Source organism: Heterocephalus glaber, unplaced genomic scaffold (assembly GCF_053883595.1).
Source record: "Heterocephalus glaber isolate CG9 unplaced genomic scaffold, H.glaber_assembly_v1.0 deba00001561, whole genome shotgun sequence".
Classification (NCBI taxonomy): Eukaryota; Metazoa; Chordata; class Mammalia; order Rodentia; family Bathyergidae; genus Heterocephalus; species Heterocephalus glaber.
In genome coordinates this window covers 1,611,097-1,628,650 of record NW_028258349.1, presented here as the reverse complement: position 1 = coordinate 1,628,650, position 17,554 = coordinate 1,611,097, and the positions used below count along the sequence as shown (strand labels likewise).

The following is a 17,554-nucleotide window of genomic DNA, read 5'->3' as shown; positions in this document are numbered from 1 at the left end:
GATCTGAAAGGTGAGTACCAGAGGTACACAGGTGTTCAGTATTTGAATTTCTGAGTTATGAGGCAACAGTAGTCATAACAACAGTTGATTCACTGGTGAACCAATCAGTTATAAAAAGGGTCCAGTCATGAATGCACCCTAAGGTGACCCCAGTGCATCAAGCCCATGTATAATCTTCCCCATGATTATGTTATATTATTTAAGACTGTTTTGAGTTGGGGAATGTAGCTCAGTTGGTAAAGTGTTTGGCTAGTATGGGTGAGTCCCTGTGTCTGTGTTCCATCCCCAGCTCTGTGAAAACAGAAAAAGAAAAGAAAGACTCCCATTTTTATCAGACTGGAATGAGAGCTGTTTTTGCAGTCATTGGAGATATAAGCTTGGGTGTTGTTGAAGGCACATGTGGAAAGGGACTGCTGGGGTTTCCAGGAGCTGAGAGCAGCCCCTGGCTGAGAGCTAGGAAGGAAATGGGGCCTCCTTCCTGGAGCTGCAGGGAACAGAATTCTGCCAACAACCACCTAAGCTTGGAAGAGGACCTGAGCTCTGGAAGGGAACACAGCCTGGTGGCCATTGGGATTGCAGCTTTGTGAGACACTGGGCAGAGGACCCAGGTAAGCTGTGTTCAGACAGCTGACCCAGGAAATCTGGCAGATAACCAGTATGTGCCCTTTGTTTTTGTTATGTAGCAATAGAAAACTATAAAACATCCCCATTCACTCATCCTCCCCTTAACACCAGCATCTGTTCTTGTCTGTCCTCAAGGTTTGTGAGCTAGTGTTGTGCTTGCAAAGCCAGCAGTATAATGCAAATCCTATGCAAATATATTTTGAAGTAAAATTGCAAATCTTGCAAAAGATGTAGGATTATAGATTAATAAAAGGATTGCTGGAAAACTGCTCCAGCCTCTCCATAGACAAATATGAACTGGGCAAGATTAGACCCACTCATATTTGGTGAGAAACACAACAAGCATGCTGACAAGAAAACTGACTTCAAAAGAGGCAGAGTTGAATATCTTTGAATATTAAGATGCACCTTCGGGAAAATGAACGTCTTTAAATAATATTTGCAGAGATTATCTTCTGTGTGTTAGTACTGTAAAAGTCAGAGGGTAAAATAAAGGATGTCACGTTATTGTGTGGTTATGTTGGAAAAATTACAACAATAAATCAATAGCTAATAAACTCAGTCCAGTTTAAGAATTAATTACAAAATTCAATATAATTTAAAAGTTTCACATTTCAAATATTATTTTCCATTTAAATAGCTTATGTGCATAATTTTCCTCTCATTTTAGAAGGTCAAGTCTCTGTCAGCTCTTCTGTTTTTTCACTGTTTGCTGTGACTTGTTCTAATTTTCAGGGACCTTTCTAGCACCTCTTGTTGGGAGCTACCAAGACCTTCTGAATCAGAGGGTGGCACTGACATGAAGCTTTACCAGAGTGGTTGCTTCCTGATAGCCGGGAATCAGGAGATGGATTTGGGTTTTACCTTTCTTTCTGGTGGGGTTCAGAGTCCAGAATGTCCACTTTGCTCCATTCATGGCATCCTGAGCCACCAGTACCCCAGATGTTGTGAGTTTCTGTCCTGCTTTGTCCTCAATTCAGACAGGAAGAGTGGCAGACCACACAGGAGCATCTGAGTTGAATGAAGTATATGCAACATCTTTTCTGGCAGTGACTTGAGAAAACCAACTCTCTGTATTTTTTTGGTACTGGGGATTGAACTTGGGACCTTGCGCTTGTGAGGCAGGTGGCAGAACCACTGAGCTAAATCCCCAGGCCTAGAAAACCAACTCTCAATGGAGGATTCTGGACAATTCCTGGGTAGAAATGAAAAAAATCCCACTTTACATTTGCATTGGGCTTGTATTTTTCACAATGCTTCCATAACCATTGCTATTTTAATCTTCAGAGCCATAGAGTGAAATGGTTAGGAAGCTGTCTGCTTTGCTCATTTACTAGGGAAGAAGCCAGGGCCAGGGAGACTGGAACAGGGTCATGAGGCTCTGAAATCCCAGAGTGGGATAGATTATTAATAATAGTGGTTATTGTTGTGGTAACCACCAATTATGGTGTCTGCTCCCTAGTGGACAAGGTGCTGCTCATACATGGGGCATTTGGTTTGTACAGTTAGTCACAATATTGTCAACTTGGTGTTTTTTACTTGGTTACTGGTGAGAAACGGCAACTTGGGTCGTCAGTTACTTGGAGGGGCTGAGGTTTGAACCCTCAGCTTTACTTGACTCTAACACTTTAATTTTTCTACTATATCATAGGATTTTTAACATAGCCCTTTCTGCTCCCCCAGTACTGTGACCAGCACAATTAGAGCATCTCCATAGGACCCTGGTCAGGAACTAGGCAGCCCTGTTTTCCAGTAGCTCCTGAGACTGAGCATGGGATCAAATCCAGTGAGAAGTCTTGTTTACTGTTCAGTGGTAGGAGCCATGCTTTTAACTGTTGAATAACCAAGAGAGTAGGTCTAGAATTTGGGCTTGATACTGTAACAAATTCCTGCAAATGTAGTGCCTTACAGTTGTGTATGTCAGGAGTCTGACCTGGTCTCCTCGTGCTAAGATCAAGTTGTCAGCGGGGCTGTGCTCCTTGCTGGAACTCCATTTCCTTGTTTTTTTCCAGCTTCCAGAGGCTCCTGGCATTTTTTGCCTTGTGGCTCCTTCCTGCATCTTAAAAGCCAGTACTCTTGCATCTCTCTGACTATCCTTCTCTAGAGATGCCTCCTCCAACTCTTTTTCTGCTCCCTCTTCTACCTTTAAAGACCTCTGTGATTATATTGGGCCACGAGATAATTCAGCGTACTTTCTCCATCTCTAGGTCCCCCCCCCCCTTTTTTTTTTCTTTTTGAGGTAGTCTTGCTATGTTGCCTAGGCTGGTCTTGAATGCCTGGGCTCAAGTTATTCTACTGCTTCAGTCTCCCAAGTAGCTGGTACTACAGGTACCCCTATATCCAGCTGTCTAGGTCCTTAATTTAACTACAGCCGCCAGGTACATTTAGCTATGTAAAGTAACAGGATCACTGCCCTAGGTTTAGGATGTGGGCATCTTTGGGGAGGCGAGAGGATTGATTCTGACTATCCCAGTCTCTTTTTTAGTGACATGAACTGGCAGCCCATGTTTGTTTTATGATAAACTAATTCCACTCTACTTCCCAGAATCTGTTGCCATAACAGATTACTTTTGCCTTTTGATTAATAATCTGGTGCCTTGATGATTTCTAGGGTCTTGATCTCTAAACAGCCAATCAGGGTAGGAGGCAGGAGGGTGCTGAGTCACAGCTGTATCCTCACACCTGGGTTTCTATGTTTATTTGCCATGTGCATTGGGCAGATGGTGTTGGTGTCTCCCTCTGACTGTCAGTAGGAGTGGGCATTCTCATCTGCCTCCTAGGACTGCTAGAGGCATTAAGAAGAAGATTGGAATGCAGTTTCTAATGTGTTATTGTTGCATAAGAACATGTAATATAAAAGCCAAAAATAACAATGAGAATGTCAAGGAAGAAATACAAAACGTTATACACACAAATTCTAGAAAGAATGCATGTGTGTACCTTACCTCCCCTGGAAGCAGATTTTAATTGTGAACCCTCGGCTGATACCTCCTCTCTCTCTTCAGGAGCTGCTGATATTCTTCCCATGCTTCACCCAGAGCAGGTCCTAGAAGGGGCTGACCTGATAAACTAGTCTGGGAGCCCAAAAAGCATTCTTTCCTCCTCCTTTTTCTTTCATAGTTGCTTTTCTTTTTAATGGTAAAGGCTTGTTTTACTTCAGTGACTGATCTGTGCAATCACCAAGGCCGCTACATGCAGGGGAGCTTTATTTCTTCATCCCTTCCTCCCTTGACAGTTTGATGGACCCATCCTACTTTTATTTTGATTTTTGTTTTGTCTTTTTAGTACTGGGGATCGAACTCTGGTCCCTGTGCTTGTGAGGCAGGCGGCAGAACCACTGAGCTAAATCCCTGGCCCTGGACCCATCCTTCTTGCCTGGAGCTACTCCTCATGGTGCTTGTGTGCTTCCTTGGTCATAGACCTATAGGCCTCAGCCTGGTGAGCCAAGAGCTCCTTGTGGACCCAGCCTCCTCCGTCTTCAGCTTGTGGGTGTGTTCCATGAGAATCTGCTTGTTTTTCCATATGTGCTCCTTCACCTTCAGGTACAGGCCGTGATGATCAATCTTAGATTCACAATGTCCTATGAGCAGCCAATGCAGAATCTGCTTCCTTCTCCTCCAGTACCTTCTCTGGCTTTGAGCATTGGCTGGAGTCTTTCAGTTACCTATGCCCAGATGCCTACCCTTCTGGCGAGCCAAGATGTTTTTCCAGCATTGTGGCTGGCAATAGACAGTCACAGGTTGCCTAAGATCAGCTCATCTCTGATGGGTTTCCAGGTCTGCTGATGGGAGTTAACATTGGTGATTTCACTGGGATCCAACCAGACCTGTTTTTGACCACAGCAGAGGACACTGAATGCAGGGCTTTTCTGAAGCCCCAGCATGCTCGTGGATGTGGCCACTGCAGCAAAAGAAACCATAGTTTCTTTTCTTAACTTCTTGTTTTCCTTGAATACTTTTTTGTAAATGTTAAAATAAGACTTATAATTATGGCATCAAGATGCGGTATTTCTTTTGTGATGGATCTATATTCAGCACCATTTGTTTAAGACCTCAGGAAGCTTGCAGGGAAGCAGCATTCTGCTTGGCACCATGATATAGTGTGTGTGGCTGGGCATTCTGATGTCTCTGCACTTGGTTCTGAACTGGTGTGATTGTCTCCTCCACATAAATGTTTAAGGCCCATGAATAGCCAATAATTTCTGTTTGCTTGATGTAAAACCTAATTCGCACTTATTTTATACATTTTTTTAAATAAAGGGAAAAGAAGAGGAAAACAGACCTCCCCAATAATGCCACTGGCCTGAACTAGCCACTACAGAGCATTTGGAATGCACTTTCCTGTCAAGGGCTGCATGTTTGTGCCCCCCCCCCCCCCGACTCCCATATTTATGCATTGAAATTCTTACTCCTAGTGAGATGGTATCAGGAGGTGGTACAGTAATTGGATTTAGATGACATCACGAGAGTGGGGCTCTTATGACGGGATTAGTGTTCTTTTTTTTTTTTAATTGGTACATTTTAGGTATACACTATAATGACATTCATCATTGGAAATTTGCACCTTTACGTAATCTCTCTTGGTTCTTATTATTTCTAGTGTTCTTATAAGAAGGTAAAGATAGGAGAGCTCATTCTCTAGGCTATAGGAGGGCTCAGGGAGAAGATGGCTATCTGCAAACCAGGAAGCAGGCTGTGACCAGACCCTGGATATTCTGGCACCTTGATTTTGGATTTCCTATCCTATAGAATTTGAGCAATGATGTTTGTTATTTAAATCATCAGTCTATGATATTTTTAATATAGCAACTTGAGCATACTGAGGCTTTCAGATAAATATTTTTTGCAAAAATAGAAAACTTTTGACAAAAATTAGATGCTACCATGCAGAAAGTTTTGAAATCTTCTTTATTCACTTAGTACTTTATAAGGCATTCTCCCTCCCTCCCTCCCTCCCTCCTTCCCTCTCTCCTTCCTTTTTCCCTTCCTTTTTTCTTTCACAGTATTGGGGTTGAACCTGGGGTATTGTGCATGGTAGCAAGCATTGTATCACTGACATGTCCAGGCCTTTTTTATTCTGGTACAGGGTCACACTAAGTTACCCAGGCTGGCTTTGAACTTGTGATCCTTCTGTCTTAGCCTCCCATATAGCTGGGGATTATAGGCCTGTGCCATAATATCCAACTTCATGTCTTTAAATACTTCTTTATAGCATCATTTTTAGTGGCGAAATGTAGTTGTATCCTATTAAATAGATATAGACAAGCATGGTGGTGCCTGCCTGTAATCCCAGAACTTGGGAGGCCGAGGCAAGAAGATTGCATTGAGTTCAAGGCCAGGCTAATCTACACAGTGAGACCCTCTTTCAAAATACCCGCAAATAAATAATTTAATGAGGACTCATTGTTTGATATTTAGCTTGTTTCTAATTTCTCACATCTGTCAGTTTCCTTGTAGTTACATTACAGAGCACATTCAGAATTGTTCATCTTGAAGATGTTTTTAAATGGAATTGTATTCAAAGTATAGAGAATTTGAAGGCTTTTGCTATTTATGTTACTAACCTCCCCCCACCCATCTTACTGCTGGATGTTAGAGAGTGCTGGATTCTCTGCTACCCTCTCCAGTAAGCAAGATGTTACAGCTGATTGAATAGAGGATGGTGGAGATCATGGAACCCTATATCACTGAGAGTGAGGGAGTTAGGCAAATTCTTGGTGAGCTGGCCTCTGAATCAGAGTGGCCTTGTCCTTGCAGTCATGTCCAGAGCCATGACCATTTACCTGCTGTGATAATTGCAAATTTCTCAGTGTTTGAGGCATCAAATGAGGTTCTGGGCATAAGCTAGGCTGTACTGTGCCTGATTTAGCTACCTTCATGTAGCCACGTAGAGATCAGAAATATGAAAGCATTTTGAGGCGTTCCAAGGCTCACATCAATAGTTGGTCTAAACATCTTGTTGTCATCTTGGTTTGCCATCCGTACTGGGAGGAAGGCCCTTCCCAGCAAAGAGAACCAGCAGCAGCCTAAAGTCACAATGAATTATTCACCTGTTGACTGTTTCCTCATTTGCCCAGTAGAGAAAGGGGCTAGACTCTTGGAAATTAGGATTGATTTTCACTTACATTTAGGACTTCAGCAGAAACAGCTCTGGTCAGGTGGCATACTGGAGTTAGCAGATAGAAGATGCTGTTTTCTATAAGCAAATAAGTCCTTTGTAATCATTTTGTAAATTATCTGTGGACTGCTGGGAAACTGCTCAATATTGTGATCCACAAACTTCTGATGAAGTAATTCTTCCCTATATTTCTGCTGTAGGAATTGGGCACACACGCTCTCTCTTTGTAGGCCATTTTCATAATCCTTGATTATTGCTCTGTTGTTAAAGTCCCTTATAAGACCTGGACTACTGGCTTTATTGAAATGGGATTTTTAGAGCGCAGGGGTAAAAGTCACATCATACAGCCTAGGATTCAACTCCAACAAATATTAAGAATGCCTAAACTTAAAATGGTCAAAATTTCAACATCAACACAACAAAATGATCTAGCTGACTGTTGAGTCTTTGGAAAAAATGACAGAGGAGCTTTGTAAATAGGCTGGATGTGTGGCGTTATTACTGTATGTCATCCTGAAGTATAGTGAGTGATACCTGTGTGATAAAAATTTCCTTTTTCATCTTTAGATATTAATCAATTGGCTAATATGAAGATTAATATTTCCCAAAGATATACAGACTTTGGATTTGCATCCATGTTGTATTTATATTATGTCACTTTATCTTATAATAGAAGGTCTAAAAATGGTCATTTAGGGGTTGGAGTTGGATGTTGAGGATGTAGAATGTGTACCTACCATATGTGCTTTGGGTTTAGTCTCCAGCACCACCACTATCCCAAAACTAACCAACTAAATAAATAGCAATATGAAAATCTCCGAAAGAATGGTCTTTTACATGTTGAACGTTTTAGCTATTAATAACTACCCATTAATTATCACTTGAAGCAGCCATTACAAAAAACCAAAATAACAGCCCTATCTAGGCAGACTTCATTTATTTGAAACATAGATAAAATTGAAGGCGCTCATTAGTTCTACTATTGGCTTATTATGGAAAAAATATTTTTGTTAGTGGTCTGTTAATTCTTATTTTAAGCAAACCAGTTTCCATAATTTAGATACAAGACAAATACACCTTTTATACAGAGACAGATTTCTCATATTTAAATAATTGGATTGTGTCCATCATTTCAACAAATATTCATTTAGTTGACAAATATTTGAGTATCATTATCTGACAGAAACTGTTCTAGGCTCTGAGAAATAGAGGTAAATAACATGAGTGAGGTCTTTTGTCTAATGGAACTTCTACTCAAGTGGGGAAGGCTGATTATAAATTTAGCTCAGTGGCACTGTGCCTGCCTCACAAGCGCAAGGTCCTGAGTTCGATCCCCAGTACCAAAAAGAAAAAAAAGATAAGGTAACAGCAGATAATGGTAATCCCTGTAAAGAAAATAAAAAGGGAGAGTAGTGCTGGGGGTGGGGGCAGGGCTGCTTGGAGAGTGTCTGAGAAGGTCCCTCTGAGGAGGTGTAATGTGAGTTAAGACCTAAATGTCAGTGAGCCACCCTTGTCAGTTTCTGGTGATGGCCGAGGGATTGGTAGGTGTAAGATTGAGAGGTAGGAGTGAGTTTGGGCCATCCCTGCCACTGACAGACAGCTCCTGTCACATGAATGGGTGAGAGCAACCTCCTATGGGGTTGGACGGGTGGGAAGGACTAGGCCTAGGAGTCTGTGAATTCACACCAAGTGAGATTTTGTGGAGTTATACTTTTTACGGCTGTTAATGCAAAAATAATGTAACTTGTTATGGCTTGTGTCTAGATGTCCCCCCAAACCCTCAGGCAGTCATAGGTGGGGCCTTCTCAGAGGTGGCTGAATCTAGAGTATGTGATTGATTCATGGTACAATGCTAGGATTAAGGGTGCTAGAATTAAGGGTGGGTGATTACTAAATCAAGTCCACTGATTAGTTTGGCACCACACCAGTCCCTGTAGTCTGGATACTATAGCTACTTTCTGCTTCCCATGAACTGTTTTTCCCCTGTGATGCCTGTCTGCCATGCCACCCTGCCTTGGAACCAGCCGATTACAGATTGAAACCTCTACAAACTATGAGCTAAATAAACCTTTCCCCATTTAACTTTGAATGTTGGATATTTTGTCCCAACAACAAGAGAAAAGTAAGTAAGACATAACTTTTACAGATCTGTCTGACCTTCCCTATCTTTCTCTGGGCAGTTTCCCACAGAATGTTTCATCTTGTCTTCCCCACGAAAGCCATTCAGATCTTGGCTCCCTTGTCTCCCCAGCTAAACATCTGCTTTACTGTCATCCTTACCTGCTTGATGGGCTCTTCATTTCCAATTATTCTTCTCCAAACACATATTAATATTTCTGAGAACCTTAGGAATTGGTAAAATTCTCCTTAGACTGAGGAGGCTACTGAAACAGGGCTGAATTACTAGGGTAAGCATTGTCAAAAGCTTTTGAAAGCAGAGTTTGTTTCCACAAGGAAAGGATTCCTGCTGAATTACATTCCTGGAGTCTTGAGTAGGGAAGGACCATCCTCTGGGACTCTGTGACCAGAATCTGACAAAGTTGATCCCCCTGATGAGACTGTCTACCACCCTGTAGCAGAACTCACTCATATTAGTTGAGGCAGCTCTTCCTGCGGTCTGACATGGCTGTCTTGTAGCATTTCCATGTGCCCCATACCCATAGACACTCGCCATATGGCACTCTTCTGAGGATCTTTCTGACTGCACCTACATCAGCAAGCTAATTTGCTTCTTCCCTGGAGAACATCTCTTCTTGGCTCTGTTCTGAGTATTCTTTTCTTGGAGGTCTTTCCTGCATAAAGGCCTCACACTGTCCTACAGAGGTTTGATGAGGGGAACCATTCAGTTTGTTTTTTTCTGTTTCCTATATGGAAACAAGATTTTGCCTACTGGCTGCCTGCCTCAGGGACCAGCTGGGAGGTATAGTGGGAGAAGATTCCTATAATCCCCTAGGACTGTCAGTATGTATTTTTTGATTTACTGAGTTGCTTGAGGAATCTGTGTTTGGGCTGGCAGAGAAGATAAAGGATTCCAGAAATTCTTGCTGCTTTCTCCCAGATAGCTGGCTAAGTTCTCCTCTTCTACCTCCCCCATTATAAAGGCCTGGGGGCAGGAGAGTACACTCAGAGTGATCCTGTAATTGACCTTTTTGTGTTTGTTATTTGCTCTTGATCTTTCTGATGAAGAAGATTTATTGGACCATTAATTTTAATAATGATGATAAGAGTAATTATTGTCATTGCAATCACACCAGTCATTTAGCCTTGGCATTACCCTATTCATTTAGAATTAGATAGTGTAGGCTAAAGTGCTTACTTAGTTTCTGGCATGTGCTTGGTGCTCAACTAATGGGTTCACTGCTCAGATAAGGAGAGGGTGATTATCCCCTTGAAGTGAAGGGAATTTTGGGGGTTTACAGGCAATGATAGTCTTCGGGCTGGTGGTATAATTTAGCAGTAGGCTCCTACGTAGTATGCACAAGGCCCTGGGTTCAGTTTGCAGTGCACACACACACACACACACACACATGTATGCATGCACACTCATGCACACACACATTGTCTTTGGTATTGCAGCCCTGCATTTGGGATTATTTGAATGGTCTAGGCCAGTTATTCTCAAAGTTTGAGTCCCAGACTAGTATCATCAGGCTCACCTAGCAACTTATTAGAAATGCAGATTCTCAGGCCCTATCCAAGACCTACTCTATCGGAAACCCTGTGGGTGGGGCCCAGCGATCTGTGTTGTGCAAGCCCTCCAGGAGCCTCTCATGCTTGATCAAACTTCATCACTGCTCATCTTGCTACTGTTCCCTCCAGCCAGGAGTGAAGTATAATGACCAAAGGGCTGCTGGAGGGTGTGGATTGAGAACTAGGGGCACACCGGACACTTGTCAGCAGCCTTGGAGGAGAAGCCTTGGAGTCTGGCTTGCCTTCTATGGAAAGGATGTGTCCTGCCATGTGGCTCTGGCAGTGTGTGTCTGGGCCAGAGCTGTGCTCCTTTGGACAAGGCCTCCTTGCTTTGAGGTATCAGCTCTTCTGCGCTTCCACTGGCCAATCCCTCTTCTGATTTGAATGGTATAAGTATAGAGTGTAGGTTGAGATTTTTAAATAATTCAACTTAGTTATAGTCAATTTTACCAGCCTGGGCACCTTTCTGTTTTCTTCTGTGATTTTGCATCTTTCTGTGTGTTTGATTTTAAGTTTCATACTCAGTAGAAGAATTGATGTGCTTATTTCTACTTTCTGGCAAGAGCAAGCATGTCTGTTTCTCCTTCACACAGACTGTGGAAGAGATGTAGGTCTTATCTAGTCCAGGGTGTAGGGTATAGCTCAGTGATACAGGGCTTGTCAAACATGTGAGAGGCCCTGGGTTGATTCCAAGCACTGGGAATTCCCAGTTACCTCATGGCAGCCTGGCTCTCTAACTTCCCACTTTGGCCCTGGTCAGTGTCAAGGATGTGCCAAGGTGAAGGCACCAGCAGCCTCTACTGATGAGATCCCAGGGATGAATTCATATGACCTCTTGAGAACATTCAGGATGTTGTAGGATTAGTCCGACAGTTGTAGGGTTTTCTTAACCACTACTGAATGACTTAAGATGACTTTCAGGCTACAAGGAAAGTGAGGAAGTAACCAGAAAAGGGCTAAAGCTGGGAACCTGATTGTTCTGTGGTAATGGGAGCTCTAGATCCCAGCTTTAAGTTCATTTTAGGAACAGGTTGTCTAATTGGCATTGGCTTCAGCCAGACTTGAGGGTTCTCCCAGGCTGAAATGGAGCTAAGCCGAGTAGAAGGAGCTAGGCCCCATAGTCTGGAGCATGTCCCAGTGCTCTGGCTCACCAGAACAGACGCAGAGTACTCGCAGCTGTTGGGAATGGGGGTCCACAAGAGATAAAGCAGGGGAGTTGGAAAGGGACCCAGACAAGCAATCAGGTCTGAGTGGAGGAAGGAGAAAATGTTTAGGAGTTTGTTTTGATGGATAATAATGTGTGCTTCTTTTTCTTCTTCATCATTTACTAAATGTTTGTCTGTCTTACTGAATTCCAGCCAAAGACTGTGAATTCTTTTGGCTTCCATCTGTATTTAGTTGGGTTGTCTGTTCTTTTTCCTGACAATTCCCTAAGGAATCTCTTCGGATTTCACAGGGAGCCAGGAAAAAGAGGACATTAATCAATGAAGCCAGATCTTTCCTGTTTTTTTTCTGACCCTTCTCTCAAAGCTTAGGGACATTGCTGCTTCAGCCATCCTGGGGGACAAATATTAATTTGTTCTATTCCTCTATTTTCCATTTCTAGATGGATGTTTCTTTACCATTCTTTTTCTTTTCAATTAAGAGGTTACTTTTCTAGGATTTGCTCAGAGAGCCAGGGCAGAGCTGCCAGCTTATTGGGGTGTGACGCAGCTGCAGAGCTGCCTGTCTCGCAAGCTCTGTAGAGATTCAGGGACTGTCACTTCAACAAGTGTCAGATATACACACTGTGCTTGCAGAGGTCCCCATGTGCAGCCTTAGATAAATATCTCAGCTTCATCTTCCTATTTCTATCTCAGACTCCTCTTCCTCTTTCCATCTGTTTTTCAAACATGATTTTCCAACTTCCCAAGTACCACTTTTTTGGATCTGTGTTTCCTCTCTTCCCCTCCTCTCTAATAAAATAAGGAACAAACCAGCCTTTACTACTTTGATAGAGCCAGGAGTCTGTTCCCTTGGCCGAGATGAGTTTGCAATTTAGCTCTGCCAGTCTGGGGTGCAGAGAACCTGCGGGAGCCCCGCCTGCAGGTTGTGAGGCTGGTTTGCCTGGGAGCCCTTGTCTTCTGTGGAGGAGAGTCCTCTGTGCTTCAAACTAATCTCCAGTGCTGGCTGGCCCCTTTTTTGTTTTGAGTAGTTTTCTCAAAGAGCACTGTGGTTTCTACTTCCCCGTTGGAAGTTCTATGTCTGTGGAAAAGTTCTCCATAACCTTTCAAGGTTTGTGCTCTGTTCCAAAGGGGCTCTTGGAAATGAAAACAGCCCTTTTTTCTTAAATGATCTCACAGACGATCAAAAGGAGCACATAAAAACTGTTCCGGGGGCTTGGCAAGGTTGCCAGTGTTCTCTCTACCTCTGGTCTGGTATTGTAGGACTGAGACAGCGTCTTGCCAATGGCCCTTGGCAGTCCTTGGGGATGGAGATGAAGAGACACAGAAGGGGAGGTGGGAGGGACAGTCATACCTTGAGAAGCAGAACTGCTTTTTCATCCTAGGAGAGGTGGTGGAAATTGGGTTGGCGTACTCAGGCCTAAAACAGTAAGCTTTCCGGAACTCGAATTTGTAGGAGATCAGGTTTGCTGGATTGCTTGGGGGTTTAGGTCAGCCCTGCCCCATTGCTCCTGGGAAGCCTGTCTGGGTTGGGATTGCCATGCAGTGGAGATGGAAATGCTAGAGATGGCATTTTCTGAGCACCTGGCTGCCACTCAAATTCTGTGATATTTGTAAAATTTGCTTCCTTTCTAGTGAAATGGGGCTGAGGGTAGCAACTAGAGAGTTCTCTGCTGATTCAATGAGGTAGTAATATATAAAATATTTTGTATGATGCCTGGCATGTAGTAGGTAATAAAGGGAAGTTGTCATAATAATGGCAATGATAAATATGTATTTATATTCCTATTTTTTAAAATTTCTTTTCATAGTGTTGAGGATTAAACCCAGGGGCTTATGCATGCCTGCAAGTGCTCTATCTATAAGCTATATCCGCATCCCTCTGATATTACTATTTTTCTTAGCAGCATGAATTTGGTGCCACATTTACTGTCCCATAGTGCCCTGTACTCATGGCATTCACTATGCTGTCCTTTGGTTGCCAGGATGCTTGCTGCCTCTCTCTGAGGCCACACCTCTAGGCCCTCAGAAACCCTGGTAATGTCATGTTTAGCATTGTTCCCCAGCCACTCCAGCACCTGGCACTGTGTCTGGCACCCAGGATACCTCAGTATGTAGGTGTTAGGTAAATAGGAAAACTCATTGAGCTGGATTTTCTTTTGTAAATTTGTTCTCAGACTACACATTTTTCTATTCTACAATGCTTATCCCATATTTCATGCGGGCCAAGTACCTTTTTGAACTCTCTTCCTGCTTCCCCAGTTACCATTATTACTTGCCAGTTCCTGCCTTCTTGATTTAAATGCCTTTCATCTTCTCTTCTGTCAGCATTTTTTGTCTGATAGTTTTATCTTTCCAAGTCAATTGTCAGCTTCTTGAGAACTAGCACCTGCCAAGTTTTGTCTCTCCTCACTGTAGTTGTAGACCAAGACTGACCAGGTACATAGTTGGTTCTAAATAAGAAGAAAGCCATTGTCAAAACAAATAGATTGTTGGACAAAGGAGGTCAGTGGGGTGAGAATGTCTTTGCTGATGGAACAGTCTTTAGAGTTGGTTGTGTGACTGTGAACCTTAGAGGGCAGGTGTCTGCACCTAGATAGTTTAAGATTTGGATTTTCTTTTCTCCCTCTCTCCAATTCCTGCTCTCACATTTCCTCCAGTTAGTTCCTTCCTGAGTGGGAATTAGATGTCTCCTTCAAGAATTCTTGAAGTTTAGATCAGTTTTGGTGAAGTGAACCTCACTGTTTGGCTGTGTTCTTAGTTGAGGAATCACAGAACTGAAAATGGAGAGGACCTTTGCCATTTTTTGGGTTTTTGACTCCTTAGTTCATCTTTCCTGGGTGTTGGATCCTCCCTTTCTTTTGTTCCTGATTATTTTTTCTACTGAAGAGCTCACCCTTGTGTAAAGTTGTGGAAAATGCAAGCCTATCATTTACCTCTGGAGAGGAAGGAGACATAATTTGGTGCTGATAAAGGATATGGGCGTGACCGATGACATTGGTGCTTACCACTTATTTAGGTTTAATTTCTTCTGGTGGTGTTCATTCCTTCATTAGGATTTCAAGATGTGGTGTGCAGCACACAGTAGGTGCTCTGTTCCCACCTAGGACTGATGAATTCAAAGGGAAAATACCTTTTAGGGATATTCAGTCTGGCGGGGCCTGGGCTGCAGGGACAGCGATGGGTGGGATGAGTGTGGGGAGAGGACACAGCTCTCGAGGAGGAGCTGCTGGGGAGCGGAAACGCGGAAGAGATGAGTGCTCCTGGGCATGTGGGTGTGGAAGGCAAGCTGTAATGGGGAGAAATGTGCTGTGAAAAAATGCAGTATACTCTATTGTAGTAAACATTTAAATATCATAAATTTTATAGACTGCCAAAGGGGAATGTTTAGGGGCAGTAGATTGCTTGGCACTTAGGAGGTGTGCAGTAAACATCAAACAAAGGAATCCAGGGCAGGGTGGAGCTGGGAGCCCCACCATGGTTTCCTCTCTCTTCTTCCTTTTTCATATCCAGTCCTTCTGCTGATCCAGGCACCTCTCATTTTCCAGCTGTGACTCAAGGAGAACTTTTGAGGAATGGTTAGAGTTTATTGGTGGCTCTCCTTTTCTGGTTCCATTTCATTGTGGAAAAGAGACAGTAGGGCCACCACTGCATTGATGTTTACTGACCAGTGTCTTTGTCATTGAGTAATAATTAACTACTAATGGGGGCTGTATGGTAAATAATCAAGAAATACTTGATTTCTCTTTAAGGAGTGTTTTTAGACCATGCAAAGACTGCCCACAACAGCCAAACATGGAAGATGGTGTTTTGACTAAATAGGAGGAAACAAAGGGGGAAAACTACTGGTTTTGTGTGACCATGTATAACTGTAAAGTGATGCCTATTCCTGTGGATGTCCCTATGCTCAGTGGAGGGCCCTAGGGTGCTCTGTCCTGAAGGCATTATGCAGCAGAGGCTCTTGGCACGTGGGGACACACTAGCTGCTCTGTTTTCTAGTGTAGCTGGATCATAGGAGGGAGCTTCCAGGTCTGAATCTCTGTGAAAGTGAATTGAGGTGATCTGTTCATAAAATTAAGTCCCTGAGAGCTGAGCACAGTGGTATGTGCCTGTAATTCCAGCTATTTGGGAAGATGAAGCAGGAGGATCACTATTTCAAGCCCAGCCTGGAACAACTTGGTAAAACCCTGTCTCAAAATGGAAAAGGAGCTGGAGCTGGATCTCAGAGGTAGAGCACCTGCCTAGTGTGTGCAAGGCCCTGGATTCAATCCCCAGTACTGCAAAACAAGGTCCTTAAGAAGCAGGTAGAATGCTTTTCATTTGGAAGCCTGAAGAGAAAGGGGCTGGGTCACAGAGTAGCAGTAAGGCCATTTAAGGTTCTTCCTACCCAGCCCTTTGCAGGCTTAGGAAAGAGGAAATAACTTGTTAAGTGTCACTTAGGGGCTAGGCCTGTTCAGTTTCTTTCCCTGGTGTCTGTGCTACTCCTAGGTGCCAACTGTCTGGAATGTCACTGAGGAAGCCAAGGAGCTTTCTCTGAGGTGTGTCCCTAGATGTAGCACCCAGAACACTCACCCTCCTGGCCTTGCCCTGCCAGGGCCACGTTATCCTCAGGTCAGCTCTGGCTCTGGACCTGCAGCATGTGGAGGGCAGATGGCTCCCAGAAGCCCAGACAAGCATGCCACAACACTGGCTTGCCTCAGGGCCCGAGGCACCCAGGGCACCACTTTCAGTCAAACCTGGAAGGCATTTTATAAGATTGGTGAGGGAGGGATGAGCAAAGGGTGTGGGAGAGAAGTGACACTCATTTAGGAGGTGTAGGAGGGAGCTAGGGAGTCTGGAGAGGATGTTTTAATTACACAGTGAATTGTCAGGCCTGGAATCTTTCCCAGTCATCAGCGGCATCTGTGTATGAACTGGAGGTGCGGAGGCTGGAACTTGGGATCCCTGTGAGGCTCTTGTCAGCCTAACCTTTCCTGCTCTTGTCCTGGGTGAAGGGGGGGTGGGATCCAGGGCTATTGTAATTGCTGTGCAGGAGTCCGATTCAGGTATTTTCAGGGTTGTTTTTGTATTTTTTTTTCCTTAAATTCTTTTATTGGTACATTTTAGGTAAACAATCCATTTACATTTATCATTGGGTGCTTGTACCTGTACATGATCTATCTTGGTTCTTATTTTTTCCCCATTCCCTGCCCTCCCTTCACCCCCTCCACCCTTCCCTATTTACATAGACTTTGTTTCCATTGTTTTCCTTTTCTCATAATTTTTCCTTTCCCTTCTTTCCTTTCCCCTCCCCTCCTACCACCCCTACACCTTTGGTCCTTTTCTTCCTGTTTCAAATTATCAATTATTCATTCTAATCTGGGAAAAGGCAGCTCTTAGGGTTGTTTTTAAAAATTGGAGGCAAAAGTGAAACCCAAGGGATACCTGAAGACAATGCAGAGTCTTGCGTTCCTCTCGCTGCCCTGACTTTTGAGAGGATGGGCCCCAGGGGGACTTGGGACCCTCAGATTTCCCCTTGGATGCTTTGGAAATAAGCACATCAGCATGGGATTTGGCACCTTTTTTTTTTTTTTTTGTCCTAGGCATTGCACCCAGGTCCTTCACGTGGAACTAGATCCCCAGTTCTCACCCCTCGCTCCGCCCCTTTTAATTTTTGTGACAGGGTCTCGCTAAGTTGCTGTGTTGTTCAGGCTGGGCTCAAACTTGCCCCCTCCTTCCTCAGCCTACCAGAGTGCTAAGATTGCAGCACTCTGTGGCACTCTGCCCAGCTCCCTCGGTCATTCTTTGCTGGGTCTGGGAAGACGATCCCGAGCAGGCACACTTAGTGCCTGCCTTCAGCACTTTCCTGCCAGGGCTGCAGGACACCAGGAGCACTCTTCTCTATTTAATGTGGCCTCTGAGGCCAGAGGGAGGTGTCTTATCTCAGGTCCCGGGGTTTGAGGCCTTGTTTTCCTAGCTAC

At 43.8% G+C, this 17,554-nt stretch overlaps 1 protein-coding gene and 1 pseudogene across 8 annotated transcripts in view; one reads left to right on the top strand and one right to left on the bottom strand.

The window, feature by feature from the left end:
* CUNH1orf226 (chromosome unknown C1orf226 homolog) overlaps positions 1-17,554 on the top strand; it is a 331,114-nt gene that overhangs the window by 113,403 nt on the left and 200,157 nt on the right. The gene's annotated exons all lie outside the window — the stretch shown is intronic.
* Positions 3,967-4,507, bottom strand: LOC101710664 (large ribosomal subunit protein eL19 pseudogene; annotated as a pseudogene).